The 8,768-nt window shown below is 40.0% G+C and overlaps 1 pseudogene; it reads left to right on the forward strand.

The window, feature by feature from the left end:
* The first annotated feature begins 2,370 nt into the window (after positions 1 to 2,370).
* LOC105885154 (LETM1 domain-containing protein 1 pseudogene) lies at positions 2,371 to 3,041 on the forward strand (annotated as a pseudogene).
* Positions 3,042 to 8,768: the final 5,727 nt, after the last annotated feature.

Genomic DNA, 8,768 nt, shown 5'->3' on the forward strand with positions numbered 1-8,768 from the left:
TGTGATAAACATACAATTTCAGGTGTCTTTCTTTATATATGGCTTCTTTTACTTTGGGTAGATATCCAGTAGTGGGATTGCTGGACAGAATGGTAGATCTACTTTTATTTCTTTGAGAAATTTCCATACTGTTGAAAATAGATTATTCTAATTAAACTGTTTAACCTTATCAGCATATAAAATAAAACAATGTGTAGATGTATATAGGTGTGTATATATATATATATATAATTCAAGGCACCATTCTAATAAACTGTAACAATTTCCTTAAAAAGCAAACAAGCTATATTTGCTATCTTGGATACATACTTATATTTCTCCAAAATTATTATACCTAATATCATCTCAAAAATTTATATAAACTACTTCCCTTAGTAAAGTAAGCAGCTTTTATTTTTCCAAGCATGAAAGACTAGAAGATAGGAAGCAAAAAAAAAAAATCCAGCTAATTTTTCACATACACATTTTATGTCACTTTAACAAATTTTAAGGTACAAAAGTAAGCATATATATTGCATCACTGTGAAACCACCCTTTACAAATCAATAAAGGGGTGCAAGGTGAGAGCTAGGGTAAAGGCCTAAAACTCTGTAAAGGCACAGGCCTAGCTAAAAATAAAGATAATAATCAACCATTGTCCCCATTTGCTTCTCTATAATTGCTACTCTGGAGTCACATAGCTGGTGGTCAAAAAAGATTCTTAACTCTAGATAACATCACCTTTTCGAAAGCTAAAGGTAGCTTCTGGGATACCTTCCAGGTCCCGCATTCCAGGGGACTGGCTGACCCACTCGGACCAGTGGCCTACACCAAGACACTGACTCAACTGGAATTGTGACCCCAACCGAGGAACTGACTCAACGCGAGAAGATGATTTCTATACCTCTATAATTTTGCCCCAAACCTAACCAATTAGCAAACCCAATTGCCTAATTCTTTGCCCACCAAACTATCTTTAAAAACTCTGCCTCCCAAATTCTCAGGGAGACAGATTTGGGAAATTCCTCCTATCTCTCCACTTAGTGCTCTTCTCTGTGCAGTGGGTAATACAACCTGGTTGGGCACCAACAACTAAAAGACATTTGCATATCCTGTTAAGGTATAGTCATTTATATATAAAATAAGTAGCAAGAGTAATTAAAACTATATTTATAACCAATATTTGCACCTTTTTCTTACTTAGAAATTGCCCATAGATCCAAAGTTTATGTATTAATTCAGTCTAATATTGACTAAACATCTGGTAATTACAATTTAAGCTAACATATTATGTCCATACAATTTGTAGCATTACAAGAATTCACAAGATCAACTCTTTTTAAAAGACATGCACACTTACAAGTTCATATAGCTAAATATGGCTCTACATTCTTGTAATCTTAATCAATTTGTAGAAACAATGATAATTTACTGAGCTCATAACACGCAGGAATTTTCAAACGCACACACACTCTTTCTCTCACAAAACCACCCCCTTATCTGTGCAAACAGACCCTATCAAGCAGTCCTGATTCTGCTTCTAAAGCCCTGATTCATGTGAGCACTGTCAACAGAAAAAAAGACAAACTCTGTAAAATAATTTAAGGAGGTGTGAACTGAAATAAAATTTTAAGGCGCACCCACCCCCCACCGGCTGACTGAATGGACCCTCTTATGGTCAAAGGAATATCCTAAAACTAAATTGTCTGCCAGGAGGAGTGAAGTCAGACATGCCTCATCATGCTCCCTCCCTTCTTGGGGACATCCTTTGTAACCCATCAATAGGCCTAAGGGTATGCAAGACAAACCTGAAGGTCCTCAATTTACACAAAAAAATCTATGACTGGTGGTTTATCTCTGATAAACAGCTACTTATGTTGAAACATTCCAAGCCTTTAGACAAAGCTTCATATCTTTAACTGGTTACCAGCCAAAGAATCTTTAAACCCACCTATAAAATATAAGCCACCCCCCCTTTGAGATGCCCACCTTTTCAGGCCAAACCAATGTATGCCTCTCACGTATTGATTTATGACTTTTACCTGTAACCCTTGTCTCCCTGAAATGTATAAAACCAGACTGTAACCCAGCCACAGCTAATCCACTTGCTCAAGGCTTCTAGGGTGTGGCTCCAGGTCACGGTCCTCAAATTTGGTTCAGAGTAAATCTCTTTAAAATTATTTTACAGAGCTCCCGCCTTCTTTCGACCCCTCCTGCTGTGAAGATGGTGCTCTCTCCAGGGTCTTCAAAGCTTCACCTTTCTCCAAAGGAAGATGTGAAGAGCTTGATCTCTTATGTGGTGACCAAGACAAAAGTGATTAATGGGAAATACCATCATTTCTTGGGTCATTTCATCCGCTTCTATGTCCCGTACACAATCTTCCTGAAAGTTCCACCAAGACGTCACCAAGTGTCTTTTCATAGGTATCATTTCCATTCCACCCTTTGCCAACTAGCTGGTCTTCTTGCTAATGTACCTGTTTCCCAGCAACTACTGATCCAGCTTTTCTGGACCCCGAAACAACAAATTGATTTCTTAGATACCTACCATGCCCTCCGAAAGCAGTCCCACTCAGAAATCATGAGTTATTTAGAAAGGGTCACCCCTCTAATTTCTGATGCAGGACTCCAGTGGCATCTATCAGAAATGTGCACCAAGATGCAGCGTAGTATATCTTGGCTCTAAGGAAGTGTTTCTGTAACCATCCTCTGGGCATGAACCAACTCCAGGCTTTGCACATGACAGCCTGAGCCGGGCCATGCTTCTCACACCCTATCTGCCCCCTCCCTTATTGAGACATCATTTGAAGACTCGTACCACTGTGATTCGTCACCTGGACAGGGCTTTGGCAAAGCTGGGGGTTGCTCAGCTAACTGCTCAAGAAGTCAAATCGGCTTGTTATCTTCGTGGCCTGAATTCTACCCATATTCCTGAAGACAGGTGTCAAACTTGGCTGGAAGAATGGCTGCAGATTTCCTGCACCTTGTGAGAAGCTGAGCTGTCCCTCTTGCTGCACAACGTGGTCCTGCTTTCCATCAACTACCTTGGCACAAGGCGCTGAGTGAACCATGAAGTGGATGGCGTTGTCCTGCAGTCACATAATATGGCAGTGTGGGACCAAACTGCACTTGTCACAAAGAGTCTGTGTGCACTGTTAACTGTGTAGGAGGCAGAGGAGCAGGTGCCATGGGCGTCACAGAATGGTCCCCACGTGGGATCTACAGACATTCCCCCTCACCGCTAGAACTGAAACCACCTGTCTTTCCAGGGATGGCACATGGGTGGTGTCGTCTTGTCTCCCTCACAGTTAGCTGGAGCTGGCAGCAGCCTCTGTACTGGGCTTCTACTGTGATGTGTTAAGTTCCAGTCCTAGGAAGTAAGTCAGCTTTTGCTCTTTGTCCCAGGTGAGAATCCTCATTTGGCCTAGGACTCATCATTGCCATGTTCTTTGTATCTGTGTTGCTTTGTTAAAGAAGTTGTGGCCGGTGAGGAGAACAGAACTTAGACTGGAGCACTTGCATCCATGCATGTCCTTTAGTGGCTCCCCTCAATCCCTTCTGATATGACCAAAAATATGGATATTTTTGATTGTTGTTCTCACTGGCATGGGCTAACCTCTCCCTTTCCTTTTCAAATGCATTGAACACTTTGACTTTTTTTTTTTTTATTATTGACTAACTCATGGGGCCATTTTAATGGAAAAGATAAAAGGAAGTACAAGTGCTTCTTGATCCCTTCTCCAGTGTTTATGGCCTTCACCCTCCATTGTCTTAATTTCTGGGCTGTAGTTCAGCCTCGGTGGATCTTAAAACTCTTTGTTACCTCCATTGTGTTGCAGTAACTGACAGTGGCTGCCTTTGGGCAATGGATCGAACCCATGAGGTACTAATTACTGCCCAGCTGGGGAGACCAGGAGAGGTCTGCATCCAGCTAGTAAGTTGGGTTCAGCTTTTGTGTGTGCATCAGTTACCTGTAGTTCTGTGATAACTTAATTGTAAATGCATGAAGCACTGTTTTTAAACCCAAGTACAGACTGCCTGAAACAAACAAAAAAAATTATTTTTAAAAATTTTTTTTTAAATTACCTTTTAAATTTTATCCTAAACCTAGAAAATTACCTCCTGGGCTTTCCATGAAGAGGCTATTGGATTGAGTTACTATTGGAATAAGTCTACCCTTGGAAATTATTTGCATGACTCTTGACTTTTAGGAGTATCCATTTGTTAATGATTCTTTTTCTTTCCATGAACAGCTTCTATTTCTTTAGTCTGTGGGGCAGACAAGCCTTTGGGCTCTTTGGTAGACAGTCAGCTAAGAAACTGGGACCCTAGAGAATGTGGCCAGACAGAAATATGGGTTGTACCCCACTTGCAGCTAGCAAAACTTTCCCTTTTTTGAACTCTTTGTGGTGGTTCTGGATCTTGTGAGTGCTGCTTTGCACTTCTTTGGAGATGCCTAGTTCATCTTTGGCTAAGGCATAACTTGGTTAAGACTTATTTGTTTTGGTGAGTGACTTGAAAAGGTTCCTTTGGTTTAAAAGAAAAAAAAAGTTTAAAATATGGGATTATTGGCTATTTGTCCTGGCTGAAATCTGTTAAGAGATTCTAAAGTATTTTTTAAAAGAGCTTTATGATCAGGAGTCAGCTTAACTAAAATCTGATATTCAGGCTATAAAAGTTTTGTAGAAAAGACAAGGACCTTTTTGCTTTTTGTCTTTTGGATCTTGTTTCTGGGTTTTTTATTTTTTTATTTTTTTCAGTAGACTGAAACTTCTTTTAATTAAATGTTTGGTCCTTTTGTTCACTTCCTTTCTTGTTGGCATGATTTTACTGAGAAAAACGTAAAAATTTTATTGGCCTTTTAGAAATGTTAAAATCTCCCTAAATTTGCTCTTCTAAGACTTGTTCTTCCATTTTCTTCCTCTTATGCTCCTCTTTCCTTTTATCATTTTCAATACCACACAAGGAGATCTTGAGGAAACTTCTAGAAGCCCTTAGACCCTGAGGAACACAGGAGAAGGCACCACTCATCCCCTTCTAGGGGTCTTCTGTTTTCCTTATGGAATCTCAAGAGTCCTGGACAAGTTTCTCCTAAAGCCTCTCTTCTCTTTTGCATTGTTACCTCATTTCTTTGGCTTCCTGGTCCCAGGAATTACTTTGTACTGTGAGAGAGAACGTGATCTTTGTGTATATCATGATGGTGAGGGAAACTTCCCCTTTGCCCTGGAAGGTTCACTAAAAGATCCATTCGCAATAAGGCAGATTAATAAGAGAATGAGATTTATTTACCTTGTGCCCAGGGAGAATCACAGAGTGATTACTCAATATCCCAGTGGGGTCCGGAAGTTTATATACTCTCATTTTAGAGGGGGTGGGGAGATGAGGGATTTAGGTAATTCTGCTGAGTGGTAATAAATGATTACTAGTGAGGATGAATAGATACTTGGGAGAATGAACGGATGGGGGAAATAATTGACTTGTAAATGATTCTCTTTAGAAATTAAATTAATCTAAAAGAAAGATATTATATTTAAAATGATGTGGACCAGGTCTGGTTACATTCTTGATTGTCTTTCCTGCAACATATTGAGATAACAGGGAGGGAAGTCAATTGTTCTTTTTGATGGTTCTGGTTTTCTAATGAAGAGGGAAAGCCCCTTCCATGCCTGTTGATCTCTAAGGGCCTTTCATTCAAAACACTGTTTTTACCAATAAATCATATTTTTGGGGTGAAATTTCCTGAGCTCCTTCAATGTGATGGCTGGAAATTCACATTTCAAAATAATTGTTGCTGCCCAACCAGGTTGTATTGCCCGCTGCACAGAGAAGAGCCAATATACTGAGACCATCGGGGTTGCAATGGAGAACGAGTTTTTATTCTGTGGAGTGCTGAGCAGGGAGATGGGAGAAAGTTTCTCAAATCTGCCTCCTCGAGAATTTGGGAGACAGGGTTTTTAAGGATAGTTTGGCAGGCAAGGGATTAAGCAATAAAGTTTGTTAATTGGGGCAAAATTATAGGGGTGTAGAAATCGTGTTCTTGTGTTGTTACAGTCCCTGGGGTCACAGTTCCAATTGAGTTGGTTTCTTGGTATGGGCCGCTGGTCTGGGTGGGCCAATCAATCCACTGGAATGTGGGGCTTGGAAGATGTCTTAAGAACTACCTTTGGGTTTCAAAAAGGTGATGTTATCTATGGAAAAAGTTAAGAATCTTTATGGACACGAGCTGTGGGGAGAAAGTTAAGAATCTTTATGAACCAGCTACGTGGCTTCCAAGTGTAAACCGTAGAGAAGCAAACAGAGGGACAGTGACTACTTATTATGGTTATTTTTACGTAGGTCTTTACCACAGTTCTCGCTTTGCACCCCGTTACTGATTTGTGTAAAGGCCAGTTTCATAATGATGGCTGCAATTTGGGAGGTGGCTGACAGTGGTTGCAGTGAATGATTGTTAGTGCAAGGGACTACTCATTTCTTTGTGCATTTAGCTAAAAGGGAAGATTTGAACACTTGGATTCTGTGGGATTGCCCACCACTGAGGGCTAAGACCTCTATGCTAAATAGCCTAATTAGTGTTTGGTTACCACCAGCCTTAGAGGAAGGTCTACAGTGGGATGCACCGTGGGAGTGTTATACAGCCCAGTCTTCCGGTGCTTTCCTCTCTTGGAGGAACCTGGGATTCAGTGTAAAAGTGGGAGCCTCGATTTTTAAGGATCTAAATGCTCTTCCTTCCAGCTGTGCCTGCTTTTCACATGTTTAAACATTAGGCCCTGGAAACTACAAATGCTTTGTTGGCCCTGTTTATTAATGGGCTCTGTCTGAGCTCAGTGGTCCAGTTGGAAAACAGACCAAATTAAAAGCTAGCTATCTAAATAAAATTGATCTCCTTGCAAAAACCTATGGCAAATTCCTATGATTTTATGTCACTTTGGCATTCATTTTTAATCTTCCTCTAACACATCCAAATTTAGTTTTTTTTATAGAGATGGGGTCTCACTATGTTGTCCAGGCTGGTCTTTAGCTCTTGGCCTTAAGTAATCCTCCTGCTTTGACCTCCCAAAGCTTACTGGTGTGAGCCACCCCACCCAGCCAAAACTTAGTCTTGAAAAAGCTTAAATACTCTCTGTGTGCTTTTAAATATAAATTTATACACTGCTTTCTTTAAAACTCATGGAGGGCCTCAGCTATGCGGAACAGATTAACCTTTTCTATTTTCACAGACACAATTTAATACGACTGTCCTTTTAAACTAGTGAAGTTTAAGTGACTCATGGCTAAAATTTTAATATCAGAGCTATAAGATCTTTATTTGTGTTTGCCCATATTTTTATGTATACATATATACATATCCTTCTCTTTTTTTCTTTTTTTTTTTTTGAGACAGAGTCTCACTTTGTTGCCCAGGCTAGAGTGAGTGCTGTGGTGTCAGCCTAGCTCACAGCAACCTCAAACTCTTAGCCTCAAGCAATCCTTCCGCCTCAGCCTCCGGAGTAGCTGGGACTACGGGCATGCGCCATCATGCCCGGCTAATTTTTTTCTAGATATATTAGTTGGCCAATTAATTTCTTTCTATTTATAGAAGAGACAGAGTCTCGCTCTTGCTCAGGCTGGTTTCGAACTCCTGACCTCGAGCAATCCGCCTGCCTCGGCCTTCCAGAGTGCTAGGATTACAGGTGTGAGCTACCGTGCCCAGCCCATATCTTTCTCTTTTGAGCAAGATTTTTGGGTAGTTTTCATAAGAAATAATAAAATACCAAATTGAATTCTAAATAAATGAACACTCATAAATTAAGTAAATAAGGCTAAATGCTTGTCAGGTTTATATGACTTTAGTAATCTCTGATAAATAAAGCTAGTTTTAAAATTGTTGGTAAAATAAAATAGAAATATCTTCAGAATTAATATAGGCATTTTTGCCTGGGCCTATTGGTCAGACAAGTTTATACTGCCTCTAATGCATATTTTAAGGTCATAAAACTGTTGCTTCTCTAATTATTTTTGTAGTTGATTAATTTGTCTGTGAGTTTATGTCTTTAATTTTGAGCCTGTAGGTTCTGGAATCTAGACAAATGACTAATGTGAGTCCTGGGAGTATATGTACGTCTATAGTACCTGGACCCTGTCCTCCCTGGCCCAGCTCTGCCTACTGACCATATAGGGGACAGAGGGCAGTGAGTGCTTCAGGCATTGTGTTCAAAGCCCTCTCCTTTCTTCTGAGTTCTGCTTCTGGTAGATAACAATTGAAATTGTTTACTAGGCTTTCCACTGAAAACAAGGGTTACTAAGAGTTAACATTGCAATTAATATATGCGATTAAAACTAGATACAAGAGAAATACTTCCATATGCAAAGTGTATGAGGAAAGTAGGATGTGTTTTTGGTAAGGAAGTTTATAAGGAAGGCATGGGAATGTGGTTTCTGTGAAAGAAAAAGTCTTTGCCTAGTTTAGAGGTTATGTAAAGGTTTTAAATTGAAGGAAAAAATCTGAACTGATATAGAAAGTTGGGAAAGTAAAAGAATGTGAAAAATCATAAGAGGTTATAAAAGGTTTACTAGGGAAATATCTTGTGTGGTCAGGTAACCAAGTAGTAGCTCCTCCTCCCGTAGATATGGAAGGGTAAAATTGGCAGAGGGGAATATGTAACAGAGGGAATGGCCTGGGGAAAATGGCAAAAATCTTTTCTATCTCTTTAAAACCTTCTCACCTTCTTTGGGAACTATAACTTGCATCCCTGCCTAAGGTCACTGGTTGGGATGCTTGGGGATGTCCTTTGTTCTTTGTGCTACAGGAG

Source organism: Microcebus murinus, chromosome 4 (assembly GCF_040939455.1).
Source record: "Microcebus murinus isolate Inina chromosome 4, M.murinus_Inina_mat1.0, whole genome shotgun sequence".
NCBI lineage: Eukaryota > Metazoa > Chordata > Mammalia > Primates > Cheirogaleidae > Microcebus > Microcebus murinus.